Source organism: Papio anubis, chromosome 14 (genome assembly GCF_008728515.1).
Source record: "Papio anubis isolate 15944 chromosome 14, Panubis1.0, whole genome shotgun sequence".
In the NCBI taxonomy this organism is placed as follows: Eukaryota; Metazoa; Chordata; class Mammalia; order Primates; family Cercopithecidae; genus Papio; species Papio anubis.
Genome location: NC_044989.1, coordinates 16,100,639 through 16,118,049, shown reverse-complemented (window position 1 = coordinate 16,118,049; position 17,411 = coordinate 16,100,639).

Here is a 17,411-nt window from a genome sequence, read left to right as displayed (position 1 = left end):
TGTATTTTATCTCTTTTGGTACTAGAACAATCAGATATTGACTTGAAAATCAGAGAAACCAGAAAAACTCAGTGGAACCCAAAGCTGATTCTTGAGAAGATCAATAAAATCGATAAAGCTTCAGTCAGACTGATCACAAAAAAAGATAAAAGACACAAACTACAAACATCTGAAAGAGAGGTGACAATGCCACAGACTCTACATATAATAAAATAACGAGAAGAAAATATTATTAATAAATTTATGCCAAAAAATGAGAACTTAGATGAAATGGAAAAAATTCCTTGAAATATACACACTACCAAAATTCACTCAAGAAGCAGATAATCTGAATAGCCAGGTATCTATTTTTTATTAAAACTAAATTTGTAATTTAAAGCTTTCCACAAAAACAACCTCATGCCAAGTTGGCTTCACTGATGAATTATATCAATTAGTTTAAAAAAAAGAAAAAAAAAAGAAATCATATCAATTTTACAACTCTCTTCCAAACAGCTGTAGAGGCTGAAAGAATTTCCAACACATTCTATGAAGTGATCATTAGCCTGACACCAAAACCACACAAGAACGTTACACAAAAATAAAACTATATGTTAACCTTGCATCATGAACATAGATGCAAAAAATCTTAACAAAATTTTAACAAAGTGCATCTCTCAATTTATAAGAAAGGTAATATGTCATAACCAAGTGACTTATTATCATCCTGGAAATACAAAGCTGATTCAGCTTTTGAAAACCAATCAATGCAATTCACCATATACCAATAGACTAGAAAAGAAAAACTCAACAAATGCAAGAAAATTGTCATTTTGCATTTGCCATCTCAACAAATGCTAAAAAATTATTTGAAAATTTGACATCTACTGAAAACTGTCATTTTGCATTTGCCATCTCAACAAATGTCAAAAAATTATTTGAAAATTTGACATCTACTTAGGACAAAAAAGAGAGGAAAACTCTCATTACTCATTTTATGTATTGGTTTACTTTATCCAAAACAAGATAAGTATGTTATGAGAAAATAAGAGTATATCCCAATGTCACCGGTGAATATAAATGTAAAAATCCAAGTGTTAGCAAATTGGATCCAGAAATATGCTTTTAAAAGCATAATACATCAGATTAAATAACATTTACCTTGGGACTATAAAGATGTTTAATATCAGAAAAAAATCTATTAATTAAATTTGTCATAATAAATTTAAAGATACATGGTAGTCTCAGTACTTGCAAGAAATAAAATATTTAACAAAATTTCATAGTTATGAATGTAAAACAAATAAAATATCTATAAGCAAACAAGAAATAAAAAGAAACTTCTTTAACTTGAGTGCCTGTGAAAAAGTAGAGCAACATTGCATTAAATGATAGTCTCTGGTAACATTTTCAATAAAATCAGAGACAAAACAAAGGTGCTGGCTAGTATCCTCTGTTGTCCACAGTCCCCCATTATATCGGAGGTCCTAGCCAACGGAGAGTGAAGCAAAGGAGAAGGAAGAGAAGAAGGAAGAAAAGGTATATGGTGGGAAAGAAGAGCCAGGTTTTCCTTATCTGTGGACAGTACTATAGTCCACATAGACAATCCAAAAGAATCAACAAAGTAATAAAACTAACAAGTGGGTTTCCCAAAGTTGTCAATTATAAAATCAATATACAAAGTAAAGAGCAATGATCATTTGGAAATTTATGCAGAAAAAAGAAAAACATCTTATAATAGCAAAAATATATATATAAGGAATAAAAACAAAACAAAACAAAATTGCAAGACCATTAAAGAGGAAGGCCAAAACCAAATACATCTTTTGCATATGTGAAAAGACATATACATCTTAATCGTTGGGGCCTGTAGGGTGGGGGGTTAGGGGAGGGATAGCATTAGGAGAAATACTTAATGTAGATGATGGGTTGATGGGTACAGCAACCCACCATGGTACATGTAACAAACCTGCACGTTCTGCACATGTATCCCAGAACTTAAAGTATAATAATACAATTAAATTTAATTTAAAAAAAACTTAATCATCTCTGATTTAATCTAGAAATTCAATGTAATTCCAATCAAAATTTTATCAGGAATTTTTGTGGAACGTGGCAAATTCTTAGGTTCAAGAAATGGTCAACAATAACTAAAATATGCATTTCCCAGATCGTACAGCAAGGCACTTAGGATGCTACAACAAACTGACAAGGGTTCCATAAGGTATTTTTAAATTTCAAGGGAAATCTAGCAACATCTATTGGACATCCCATGAACTACTCAAGAAAGAGTAGTTTCAAGAAAGTTATCAGTTTCAACACCAGATCAAGCTGCATTTCTGTACGTGATGTGATATTTGCAAAGTTGAGTTTACACTGGCTGTTATAATAAAAAGTAAGTACCTCACAAAAACAAACGTGGGACAGCAAATGAGGGTGATGGTGTCTATTCTCATTGCAAGGTTTGAGAAGCTGTACAAAGCTCAACAGCCACACACATTTCATTAGTAAGTGATTGTGGCGTTTATAGATGAAATAAAAATATTGTTTTTTCTTTTAATGTGGGTATATTTTTTCAAATGGCCACTAAGCTGTTAGTACACAAAACCTCATTAAATCGTTGGGAACTTAACTATTTAATAGAAACAATTGTTAGTTACCTCTTTTGGCCTAGGCACTGTGACAAACCTTTATCATAATCCATAAAATGCTAGGAACCTTTTGTCCAGAGAATAAGGAAAATTAAGATGAAGGATAATTTGTCCTATCTGATGTTAAGGCTTATAAGAAAGTAATAGAATGTGATAGAATGTGATTATTCTATTACAAAGATACATGCTCGTATATGTTCATTGCAGCACTCTTCATAATAGCAATTGGGTCAGTCCAAATGCCCATCAATGATAGACTGGATAAAGAAAATGTGGTACATATACATCATGGATTACTATGCATCCACAAAAAGGAATGCGATCATGTTCTTTTCAGGGACATGGATGCAGCTGGAAGTCATTATCCTCAGCACACTAACATAGGAAACAGAAAACTAAACACCATGTGTTCTCACTTATAAGTGGGAGCTGAACAGTGAGAACGCTTGGACACAGGGAGAGGAACAACACACTCAGAGACCTATTGCGGGTGCAGAGGGAGGGAGAGTACCAGGATAAATAGCTAATGCATGCGGGGCTTAATACCTAAGTGATGGGTTGATAGGCGCAGCAAACCACCATGACACATGCTTACATAGGTAACAAACCTGCACGTCCTGCAGATGCACCCCAGAACTTAAAATAAAATAAAATTAAAAATTTTAAAAAGTAATGGAATGTGATTAAAACACCATAATTAATTAAAGCAGATAGATCAATGGAACAAAAAGAGAGTCCCCAAACAAATTCAAGTATCAACGGGAATTTAGGATATTATAGCTGTGGCATTGTAAATCAGTGGTAACAACATAGACCTCTCAGACGTTAGGATCACTGGTTTCAGTTGTAGGAGAAAAACAGATTCTTACATCAAGTCAAAAACAAAAATTGATTTTGAATGTATTCTTCTCCATTTGGGTGGCTAATACATATCTCAAACTTAATGATACAAAACTTCTGAACTATCCACACCCTTCCTCCACTCAGCTGATGATGAGTTTATCCACTCAGTTCAGTTGCTCAAACTAAAATGCTTAGAATTATCCTTGATTCTTTTCCTTAATTTACACATTTAATTCATCAGAAAATCCTGTTGGCTCCATCTTAAAAACAGGTCCAAAATCCAACTAGTTCTCACGACCCCTACTCCCACTGCCCTGGCACAACTACCATCATCTTTTGCATGAATGAATGCAATAGTTTCTCTGTCTCCACAATTACTCTTTTGTCATCTATTATCAACAGAGGAGCCAAAACATATTTTTAAGTATATTTAACCAAGTCAGTAATTAGCTCCAAACCTTCTTCAATGACTTCCTGTTTGACTACTTATATGAGCCTACGAGGTGCTCTAGGATCTGGCTCCTGTAAGGTCTCTGACATTCACTCAGTTTGAACCCCACTGGCCTCCTTGCCATTCCTTAAGCCCACCAAGCATGGTCTCCCACTCAAGGCCTTTGCACTTGCTCTTCCCTCCAACTTGACATCTCATGGGAATCCACCTGACTCACTTGTTTACCTCCTTCAAGTCTTTGCTCAAGTATCACTTTGTTAATGAGGTCTACCCTGACCATCCTGTTTAAAAGTTTAACCCACTCAATCTGATACCCCACCTCTCTCAATTGCCCTTATTCTGCTCTAGTTTCTTTTTTTCCACAGCACGATCACTTTGTAAGTAATCTATAATGTTCTTGTTTAAAAATTCTTGTATATATGGTCTATCTCCTTCCAGTAGAATATAAATTCCATGAAGTCAGACATATTTCTCTGTTTTATTAACTGATACAGCCTAAGTATGTAGAACCGTGCCTGCATATAGTAGATGCTCAATAAATATTTGTTACATAAATGAATTACAGATTTATTGCAAAAAACAAAACCTTGAAATAATTAGAAAAGTAGAGTAATTTATGCAATTATGTAGTTTTAAATGCAAAAAATATTACATATAGCTGATATAGAGTAGTTAGATGTATCTAAAGTTAAAAAAATTAGAAGAACATATACCAATTTCATATTAATTATTTCCTCCTTGGATAGAGTAGAATGGATATTAACATGAGAACAAAAGGGATATAAACTTTACTTAAACTTTTATATTTTTTAAAATATAAAATAAATGACAAAATATTAAACTTTTCTTTAAATTTTTGGTAATGAATATCTTATTATTTTTCATATTAGTCTTTTCACTACTCTTTTTTTAAGTTAGTAAAAATACAAGGAAAAAAATTTGTAATGAACATTCTCGTCCAAAATTATTTATTTCCCTAAGATAAATAAATGAAAATGAAGCCGTAGCACTGATTCAACACATTTTAATTAATTGAGTATTTTAAACTTAATTTCACATTGCTTACCAGAAAAAGTTTGCCAATTTTAATTGTTAATTATAGTGAATATGTGTAAAGAGCTATCTCCTTGCATTCTTCCCAATTTAAATAGTATCATTTTTTCACCTTTGCTAAACTATTGTATAAAAATTATTGACATCATTTGGATTATTTCCAACATTGATTTTTTTCATATATTTACATATATTTCTTAGAAATATCTAAGTATGTTTCATGCATTCATTAGCCATTTGTCTTACTTTTCTATTAGCTTTATTGTTTCACACTCTTTGCTGATTTTTCTAACCAGGTGCCAGTTCTTATGTGTATAATAAAACTTTATTTAACTTTTGCCCTATTGTTATTGCTACAATTATTTTTTCAGTTTACTGTTTGTCTATCAAGTATTATTTTATTTTACTATTAAGCTAAGCTTACCAGTTATTTGTCATGTGAATGGCATTATCACTATTAAGCTTAAGAAATGTTTCCTCAGGTTGGGCGTGGTGGCTCATGCCTGTAATTCCAGCACTTTGGGAGGCTGAGGCGGGCAGATCACCTGAGGTCAGGAGTTCGAGACCAGCCTGGCCAACATGGTGAAACCCCATCTCTACCAAAAATACAAAACTTATCTGGGCATGGTGGTGGGCACCTATAATCCCAGCTACTCAGGAGGGTGAGGCAGGAGAATCACTTGAATCTGGGGGGTGAAGTTTGCAGTGAGCCGGGATTACGCTATTGCACTCCAGCCTAGGTGATACGAGTGAAACTCCATCTCAAAAAAAAAAAAAAAGAAATGTTTCCTCAATGAAAGACTCCAACAAAAATTTGTCTAATTTTCATGAATTTTTAAATTTAATTCCTTTTATTATATGACATAATACATTTTCTTCATCCTCGATTTTCAATAGTTTCCTATGATGGACGTAGGTGTGAATTTGTTTTATAATTATTTTGCTCAGAACTTAGGTGGTACATTTTACCGAGGGGTTATACCCATGTTCAATTCTGGAAAATTCTCAGGCATTGCTTTGCCACTATTTTCATTAGGTGCATCCTGGAAGTGTGCTTCATTAGATGTGATTCATTATTTGTATTCTAACTTGATTATGTTCTAACAGTTAACCTTTTGGCATAATATCATTTATTTTAAAGCTCCACCCCGTCAATGGTCTTATGATAGAAGCTTTATCAGGATGTATTGTGATCACCTCTTTCATTCTATCCATTTATCTCCCTTTTCCTGCGTCTGTACCGCACTATTTTAACTATAGAGCTTATCCCATACTGACTTCACAGCTCTTTCCTCTGTAATCTCACATTTCCACCTGATATTTTTCTGCTGCATATGGTAGTGAAACAAGACAAGTTAAACTCAAGTGTTGGCCTCAGGGGTTAACTTGAAGTAAGAAAATATAAACAATACCCATGCAACAATTAATGTTAATTAAATGCAAACTGTTGTAAAATTAGTCAAAAAAAGCATTATCAGGCCAGACGTGGTGGCTCACGCCTGTAGTCCTAGCACTTTGGGAGGCTGTGGTGGGTGGATCATTTGAGGTCAGGAGTTCAAGACCAGCCTGACTAACATGGCCAAACCCTGTTTCTACTAAAAATTGAAAAAAAAAAAAAAAAAGCCAGGCGTGGTGGTTTGTGCCTGTAATCCCAGGTACTCGGGAGGCTGAAGCAGGAGAATCTCTTGAACCCAGGAGGCAGAGGTTGCAGTAAGCCAAAGTCGTACCACTATACTCTAGCCTGAGCGACAGAGTAAGACTCCATCTCAAGAAAGAAAGAAAGAAAGAAAGAAAGAAAGAAAGAAAGAAAGAAAGCAAGAAAGCAAGAAAGCAAGGAAGGAAGGAAGGAAGGAAGGAAGGAAGGAAGGAAGGAAGGAAGGAAAGAAGGAAAGAAAGGAAGAAAGGAAAAAGGAAAAAAAAGCATAACTAACCTGTTTGCCAATTTTTTCAAAACGTTTTGCAAGTATTTTCTAAATTTCTGCAGTGGTATATATGGCTTTCTACACGACTCTTTAAGGTTCTAGAAAGATGTGAAGAATAGCAGCAGAAAAGGTAAATTCTGGATAGGTGGAACTACATGAACAAAGAAAGGACTGTAGGAATAAAACTGCAAAAGCTGGGGAGAGTGCTTTAGAAAACAATAGGCCCCAAGGTCAGAGAAGTAATGGGTTAACAAAGACTCCATCATAGCAACTTTACCAGGTAGATGGTAATTTCCTAGATTGGGATGTTGGTTATCCCACCTATTTCCATTTTTCCAGAGCTATTCCATTCATTTATTTACTCCGCAGAGTTGCTGAGACCCTATTAGGTGGTACTGATACAGAAAGGCATAACGCTTGACCCCAGTCATCAGGGTCCCCACAGTCTTGTTTGCAAGGTGACACCTACACTGATGACCAAAGATGTAAAAGGCAATCACTGGAGGCAGCTCCAAGAGTAATGTGAGCAGAGGAGAGGGAGTGATCATGAAACTCAGTGTGGGAAGGTTTTCGAAAGGAGAAAACATTGAGCTGAGTCTCTAAGGTTGAAAGAAACCCACTATGCAGGGAGAAAAACAGTGTGTGTGAGTATTGCAAGCAGGAGGAAACACATAGGAAAAGGAGCAGAGGTGTGAAATGTGTGGCAGGCTCAAGAAGTCCCCAGTACATCCACCTCAGCAGTAGCCCAGGAGAAACAGGCAGCGAGAGTCTCCTTCCACTCAGCACACCTGGAGGCTTGTGCCCCGGCTTACATCAAGGAGATAGATCATGGTGATTTTTAAGCAGGAGAGTGGCCATCTGAAAACAACATCTAGCATATGATGGAAACAACAGTACATGATGGATTGGAGCTAGAGAGAAGCCAGATGAGAAGATTAAGAACATCACTGTCCAATAGAAGTAGAATGTGAGCCATGTATGTCATTTAACATTTCCTAGTGACCATATTTTTTTAAATAAAAAGAAGCAGGTAAGTTGATTTTAGTAATGTATTTTATTTAACCCATGTATTTCATGTATTTTATTTACTCAATACAAAAAATCGCCAATGAAATATTTTACTTTGTTTTTGTTTTTGAGGCAGAGTCTCAGTCGCCCAGGGTGGAGTGCAATGGTGTGGTCACAGCTCACTACAGCCTCAACGTCCTGAGCTCAAGCAATCCTCCCACCTCAGCCTCCCTAGTAGCAGGGACTGCAGGCCTGCACCAACATACCTACCTAATTTTTGTATTTTTATTTTAGAGAACAAGTCTCCCCGTGTTGCCCAGGCTAGTCTAAAACTCCTGGGTTCAAGAGATCCTCCTGCCTTGGCCTCACAAAGTGCTGGGGTTACAGGCATGAGCCACCATACCCAACCTTACTTTTTCATACTCATTCTTCAGCATATATTTTACATTTACAGCATATCTCAATTTGGACTCACCTTATTCCAAGTGCTCAGTAGCCACATGTGGCTAGTGTCTATGAAACTGGACACTGCAGAATGAATGAGAATGAAAAAGAACAAAGCAGACAGAAACGTTAAATGTAGGCCTATCTGATTTGTTGATAAGTCATAGAAATTGGTTGGAAAGGCAAGTATTGAGCTTCCTAGGCTTACAGGGAAGGAGAAACCAGAATCATTGAGATTTGGGAGCAAACAGTTTGGATAAGAGAATGCTTTGGTTGAAAGGACTTGGGTGAAAATGAACATCCTCAAGAATTTTTCACCACCAGTTCCATTAGATTATTTTCATAAACAGGGAAAGTACTTTTAAGAAGCAAAGGAAGTCAAATGCATTCAGGGAACCAAATGAGCGACTGCTATTTAAATCTGATCACTCAGAGCAATAATGCAAATAAAAATAGCCAATATTTGTAGAATGCTTTTTGTTGAGTGGCAGGTACAGTTCCAGCACCTGCATTAATTAAAATAAATTTATCTTCATGCTAATCCTATATTATTATAGATAAGTTATACATAGGTATACATAGGACATAGGTATGTATGTTAGCATAATTCATATTTTGCAGATGAAGACATAAGTCAGAGAGACATCAAAAAACTTGATCAACCTCTCACAACAAGTTAAAAGCAGAGCTGGGATTCACCATCATTATTTTATTCAATAGTTGCAATAATTAGATAGTTATTAATAGCCACACTTTACAGATGTCCAAACCAAGGCTGCAAGAGTATGGCATACAAATAGAAGCTAGATTTAAATTCTAGTCTGTCTAATTCCAAAGCCCTTGCATTTCTCCAGCACCATTTTGAGATATTTAATATAAAGCAAGCCGGGCGCGGTGGCTCAAGCCTGTAATCCCAGCACTTTGGGAGGCCGAGACGGGCGGATAACGAGGTCAGGAGATCGAGACCATCCTGGCTAACACGGTGAAACCCCGTCTCTACTAAAACGTACAAAAAACTAGCCGGGCGAGGTGGTGGGCGCCTGTAGTCCCAGCTACTCCGGAGGCTGAGGCAGGAGAATGGCTTAAACCCAGGAGGCGGAGCTTGCAGTGAGCTGAGATCCGGCCACTGCACTCCAGCCTGGGCGACAGAGCCAGACTCCGTCTCAAAAAATAAAAATTAAAATTAAAAAATTAAAAAAATATATATAAAGCAAACTTAGTCCATAAACACGTTAAAAAAAAAAAAAAGATTATTTGTTAGATTCTTTGGACCATGACCCAAGTGGACTTTTTTTTTAGGTAGACTGTTTCCACCTGAGTTTCTAAGAGTTTTCCAAGAATTTAGAAGAATCCTTCTGGAAAGAGTCCAGATGCAATAAGGCATCATATTTCCAGCCAAGGTTAGAATTGCATCCATCAGAACCTTAACTGTATGTAATAGTGATATTGATGATACCTTCAAGTTACAAGGAAATTCGAATAACTATTTGAACGATAAGAAGTCACCAAAAGAAACAACTTCTGCTTTTCCTATAGAAATGGGAAAGGAGTGCTCACTGGATCCTGCAAAACTTGACTGAAGGAGTTAAAAAGCTGGAAGAACATTGACGAGGACAAGGGCGCCTGCCTGCCCGTCCTTTTGTGTCAACCTGAGCACAGGACTCTTCAGCAAGATAAACTCTGAAAGTCTCAGGCCTGCTCATGAGTAAGTGTCATATGCCTTGGACTTTGGCACCATGTGACTCTGGTTTAGGTGCTATATCAGCCCTGTTTTTGTTTAGTTTTTAATTATTTGAATTTAACTTATATATCATGTCTTCTCTATTCACCAATGGGATAGCCTAGAACTTGGCATCTAGGAAAAAGTTGCAAAATATACCTTTCTGGAGACAAGGAGTTGTTTTTGCTCAGAAGTCATGCTTTCATGTTTGCGTTGTTCTTATTTATGTTGTATGTGGTCATATCTCACCACTGGATTATGGGCCTCTGATTTCAGGCTATCTCTTGCTCATCACAGCATTTCATTCATGTCTGGCAATGTCCTGCATGTCATGGACTCTATAAAACGCTGATAAATAAATGACAAATTTGAGATAATGAAAAGATGAGATTTGAAATTTAAAAACTCGAGTCCCAGCCCCAGCTGCCACCCTGACTGAGCCACTATATCCACCCAGGTCTCCTAGAAGGTAAAACCTGAGGCCAGGATGAAAGTGCTGATACTCTATGTGGAGTTGGAAGGTCAGGGTAGTGAGAATGAGGAAAAGGATGGAAATAAAGTAAATAAGGTGCAGGGTAATGTCATGTGATGCTTCACTACTCTGCCACCCAAGGCTTTACCCAGATTTGTTAGCAAACATAGCAGCTCACTCTCAGCAGATGTGCTTGATTCCCATGGGGTCTTCTCCAGAGGTGTGTGTTATGGCCTGAATTGTGACCCCCCCAAAAAATTCATAAGTGGAAGCCCTAACCCTGAGTAGCTCTGAATGTGATTATATTTGGAGATGGAGCCTTTAAACAGGCAATTCAGTTGAAACAAGGCCCTTTCAGTAGGCCTAATCCAATCTGAGTGGTATCCTTCCAAGACATGGTATGCAAAAAGGGACTCCAGAGATGCTAGTGCATAAGGAAAGACCATGTGATGACACAGTGAGAAAGCAGCCATCCACACGCCATAGAGAGAGCCCTCAGGAGAGACCAACCATGCCGACACCTTGATCTTGAACTTCCAGCCGCCAGTATTGGGAGGAAATAAATTTCTGTTGGCTACGCCCCCTGTTCTGTGGTATTTTGTTAGGGTGGCTCTAGAAAACTAATACAATTTGGTAGAAAATCTGCACCCCAAAGCTGTATACAGAGAGGAGAAAGGATGAGAAAGCTGTTTCCTCCCAACTCTCATCTCAGTGGTCAAGATTTATTCTACAGGGAGCAAATGCCCGCACATGCTGGGGCTGTGTCCTCTGACGTCTAGGTGGCTGCACCCAAAGCCATGACACAGCTCGTTTGTGTGGCATTTCACCCAGGTCTGGAAGTGGAAAGTCATGAAAGAGGCCGTTGAGAAAATGTGGAAATATGAACAAGGTTTGGTTCCTATAATCACTTTCCCACTCTGAATTTCAGTTTAATATAGTATAATAATGACAACTTCATAATGTTATTGAAGGCATAAAAAAAATCATGATGTAAAAGGGTTTTATAAACCATAAGCTATTCATTGGCCACCAGCATTATCTAGTACCAGGTAAGCTATTTCTCATGCTTGCTTCTTGGTTTTAAGAGTCTAAGGCAGCTTGTAGAGCCTCAACTTAATTATAATACACTAAATTAGAGCTGATTAGTCCCCAGATGCCTCTAACTTGGATAGTCCATTTCAATCTTAAACAATATACTGGTGCTGGATAAGGGTACAACTCTAACCTGACACAGTCCTTTGAGTTCAACCTGGTTGGCTTTGAACAGATGCAAAAATTACATCTCTGCTTCCACCAGTGGAATGTAGACATATGAGGGCGTACAGGAACAGTAGACCACCTTCCTCTGTGGCTTGCCTTTCTGTCCATCAAGAACAGAAGGGGAAAAAAGAGAATCAGAGAGTAAGATTTGAAAGGAGAAAATAATGACAACAATTCCTGCCATTTCTTAGCACCTATTATGTGCCAGGCACTGTGCCAGGAAATATGCAACTTATTTGTAAGTCTCACAAAAACTCTTCAGTAAACATATTATTAGCCATATTTTAAAATAAAGATAACATGGATAATTGAGGTTACATAGCCACTAAAATCATCCAGCTAATAAGTGGTAGAGCCAAGCTTTGAATCCAAGTTTGAAAAAAAGGGAAAGGAGAAAGAGGGAGAGAAGAGTGAAGATTAAAGAGAAGAAAAAGAGGGAGAGGGGGAAGGCATGAGAGAGGAAGGAAGAGGAGTTGGAGAGAAGGAAGAGATGGAGAAAAGAAAGAAGGAAAAGGAAAAATGAAACAACCAGATATGGATCTGGATGACAGAGAAAAAAAGAAGGACCACTTAGTAAATGTGAATCTCCCTCTTGGGAAGAATGTTCAAATGGGAGAAGTCTGTTCTTTACTGGGCCTTGGCTCTCATTCTTATAGAAGAAAGAGACTCTCATTAGAATTTCACTGTCACCAAAATAATCTGATGTTTCAAATTCACTTATGCTCCTTCCCAGGAAAACAGATGTTCAAGATCACAATTCTCAAAGGTCTATGCCTTTAGAAAGCAACTGCCCATGCTCCATGGCGCCCAGTGGTTCTAAGGATGCCTGGACTCCAGGGGCCTTTGCACTGAGATGTTGTCTAAGTAAAATCAGGGTTTCTGAAGTTTTGGCAGTATAAGATGAGCCCTGAACTTATAGGATAAACTGTCAAGACCTGTATTAGGTGTTCACTACAGTGCAAAATTCAAGGTACTTGAATATATGAGGCAACTTTGATTTAGAAGCTATAAGTTTAAGGAAAGTTACAGATCTTATATTCTATGTAACAAGACTTTGTTTTAACAGAAAGAAAGCTTTGCTGGAAAAAAAATAATAATAATAAATGTGACAAATAGAAACACAAAATAAAGCAGAAGAAAAAAACACTGGTTAGGCATGGTGGTTCACACCTGTAACCCCAGCACTTTGGGAGGCCGAGGCGGGAGGATTGCTTGAGTCCAGGAGTTCAAGACCAACCTGGGCAACATAGTGGAATTCCGTTTCTATGAAAAAGACAAAAAATTAGCAGGGCATGGTGGTGCACTTCTGTAGTCTCAGCTACTGCAGGGGCTGAGGCAGGAGAATCACTTGAGCTCAAGAGGTCGAGGCTGCAGTGAGCTGAGATCAAACCATTGCACTCCAGCCTAGGTGACAGTTAGATCTTTTCTCAAAAGAAGATAGGTCAGTTGTCACAATAGAACTAAAGAAAGAACTAAATTCTCTAGTCTGTATGCTGAGATAATCATTCTTTTTCTTTGAGAAATTTAGTTACATAATGATTACAAGAAGAGATACCTTACAATATAGGACATTTTTTACTATAAACTATAAAGCTAAAATAAGTCAATGGATGTTCGATGTAAGAACCAGAAGTTAGAAAGAGAAGTTATACATAAGCAAGAAGTGTAGAACTAATCCTGTGGCACTAGATTAGAATTGGGCATATCAGCATGAACTTACGCTTAGTTTAATATAGATACAGATTTATATGTAAAGAGAAATAATTATAGATATATGTGCATACATGGGTTAGTATACATACTCACATTTTTTAGCTCTGTCCACTGAAAAGTCCTAGAAGCAGTTACACCCCAGTAGCAATAAACACAGCCAGCACCCACATCTTGGTTTCTAAATACCATTTTCTAACAAAAAAGAACCAGAGCTTTTTGAAGAAATGGCTGGTTCTTTAATTCCATTCATCTCTACTCCAACAAAAAATATAAGTTAAGCCTGGAGCATGCCATAGTGCCAGAAAGTATGGAAGTGCTCAAAAAACAAAAAGATGAGAGCATGTCAAAGAAGCACAGAAGTTAACCTGAAAGAGCTCCCAATGGCCAAAGCTAATACAATCTGAGCAACAAAATAAATAATGTACTTGGGTCACAGAAGAAATCAAAAGAAAATGTAAAAAGTATAAATAAATAATGTGATATTGAATAATAATCCATTTCTAACATAAAGTATAAAATAAATGTATATTAGATCATACCAATACAAATAGATTATGGAATACATTAATAAATGGGAGGGGGGAAAGAGAAAGTTTCTTTATGGAAGAATATCACATAATATATGTACGATACTCCCCATCTGGGAGGTGGAGTTTAACCTTGTCCGCCTCCCAGGGGTGGGCTAGATTTAGTAATTCACTTTGGAAGAATAGAGTAGAGAAAGGGAAAAATAGTAACTCTGTAGTAGATAAGCCTGGAAAACACCACCTTAACCAAGTGATGAATGTTAACATTACCAGCGATGTCATGTGGATCTCATATGCCCTCTAATATGATATGAAGTGAGGAGCACATCACCCCTGTGAGGTTCTTCCCAAAACTCATATCTCAATTCTAATCACGAGAAAAGCAACAGACAAACCAAGCTGGGGACATTCTGCAGGCTGCCTGGCCAGTACTCCTCAAGATTATCAAGATCATGAAAAACAAAGAAAGACTGAAAAACTGTTACAGATCAGAGGAGGCTAAAGTCATATGACAAATAAATACAATGTGGCACCTTCAACCAGATCCTGCAACAGAACTGGTTCCTTCATTTTGCAATCATGCCTTGGCAATGTAAGAGATTCACAACAGGGGAAACTTAGTGAGGAATATATAAGAACTGTCGTTACTTAGTGATGTCTCTGTAAATCCAAAACTCTTCCCACAAAAAAAAATTATCTTAAAAAATGTAGAGCACAGAAAAGAAAATAATAGTCTTTAAAAATGTAGAACACAGAAAAGAAAATTATAGTCTGATCTTACATATCAGTAAAATAAAAAAGAGATCAAATAGTAGCCTATAAAAAAAATCCAACACAGAATAAACAATAACAATACATTCACACATGTATACGTAACACACACATCACAGCCAAGCAGGGTGTTTTAGTAATGTGGGCTGATGTAATAAGAGAAAAGCTTTTAATGTAATTAAAGGTAATCTTATCATCATCTCAACTGTTGCAGAAAAATATTTTTTAAATTTGATACCATTAAAAACAACAACCACCAGAGTCTGGGAAGGGTAGTGGGTAGGAGGAGAAAGAAAGGGGTTGGGTAATGGGTATAAAAACATAATTAGAAGGAATCAAATCTACCATTTGGTAGCACAATAAAGTGACTATAGCAAACAATAATTTATTATGTATTTCAAAATAATGAAAAGAGTGGAATTAGAGCATCCCTAACACAAAGAAATGATCAATGTGTGAGGTGGTAGATACCCCAGTTACCTTGATTTTATTGCTACACATCATATGCTTGTACCAAAAATCACATGAATCCCATAAATATGTACTAATTGTACATATGTAATTGAATATGTAACATATTCATAATAATTAAAAATGGAAAATTAACCACCAACAACCTCTTAGCAAATTAGAATAGACACAATTTTATTAACTGCATAAAATATTTTTTCAAATACTTACAGTGAACATCATGTTTAATGGTGAATTATTAGAAGCAAGAATAAGATAAAAATGCCCACTATTAACATTTTGACTTAATATTCATTGGAGGTCTTAGCACAAAAAGCAAGAAAAATAAATGGTATAAAAATTTAAGATAAGAAAACTAAACTGTCATTATTCGCAAATATTTTTACTGTTCATATAGAAAAGTTAAAACAGTAGTTAAATTATGAAACTTAATAAGACAATTTAGCAAGAAAATAAAGTTGTTATCCAAAAATGGATTTTACTTCTATATGCTAACAGGAAAAGTCAGAAAATATCATTTTAAAAATATAATTTATAAAAAGCAACAAACAGCTTTTGAATATGCAAAAGACTTACATGGAATATAAGAATAAATTTCAAATATATAAAAGATTTATATGGATAAATGCATTAAATATATTGAAGAATAGTAAATAAGACCTAAATAAATGGAAAAACATACCAGAGCTGTAGATGGGAAGAACTAGTATCATAAAGACATCAAATGAGAAACTGATTGCAATTCTAACCAAAATCCTAATGGCTTTTTCATGGAACATAACTGATTTAAAACTTAAAATATAATGCAATGGGCAAGGATGAGCCAGGACATGCCTGAGGAAGATCAGTTTGGAAGGAATTGCCCTAATTGCTATCAAAACTTAAACTAAAGCTATAATAATTCAGAAACTATTTTTTTTGTTCAGAGATTAATGAATACATGAAAGTGATAAAGTAAACACCTCAGAAATTGATTCTGATCCTCACTTTGCTGTCTGGTGGGGAAAAGGGTAGTCATTTAGTAAACAGAGCTGGGAGGATTGGTTCGCCATGCAAGAAAAAAATTTAATTTGGATCTTTATCTCATGCCACATACAAAAATCAGTTTCACGTGGATTAAAGATTTTACTGTGAAAGACAAAACTAGAAAACATATGAGGACAGGTTACGATACTATTATTATAATCTCAGGGTTATATAGAAATAGAGTAACCAAAGGAATAAATGTTGAATACACGGACATAGATTTCACATAGGCAATGTCCAGCCAACATGAAACTGACAAAGTCTACTTTCCTGAAAAATGTTATGAAATTTCATATATGTTATATGTAATTTGTAATATGTAGAAAGATATCTTAGTATAACAATTTAAAAATAACTATAAAATAAACACCTAAGTCCCCAACTTATTCAATTCATGAAACAAGAGGTTGGTGCGTTCTCTCATTCAAACCCTTCTGTAAATGGTAGATATATTTACACACTATGGTTATACAACATATTACCTAAAACACTATTAATTCTGTAGTGGTTAAATAAAACTGGCAAAGTTTCTGCCTTCACAGTACAAATTCTTAATGTTTTCAGTAATGACCTCCCTTATAATAGCCAGGATGCGGGCATCAACCACACTCCCACGACTCCACCCCACAGGCACTGCACTTCCTTCACTGTGGGGTCAGCTATTGCTAGGGTGGCCATAAGTCTCATTTGTACAAGGCAGTCACAGTGTATTCCCAGAGCCCAGGATTAATCATTAATAATGTCTTCTTTCACTCTCAGAATAATTCCAATCACCCTAGTTGTTTCAACCTCATATCCATGTGCTTCATTTATTCTGAAGCCATCTGCAAGACCCGGCCAATGCTTCCTTTTGTTAAAATAACACATTTTGCCCTTCTGTCACTTTATGTCTTTTGTTCTCTACCTTTCTACAAGGCCCTCCCTTCCCTGGGACTTCTCATAAGACCACTGATGCACTGTGGCTTTACTCTTCCCAGTATGTACAACTTTGCAGGTGCAATGTCATAAAGAGATGACCTAAAGTAAAGAGACGCAGAGACCAAAAATAAGGTGAATTCCAAAGGAGGTATGGTCTTGTTATCCCTAAGACCCATTTATGG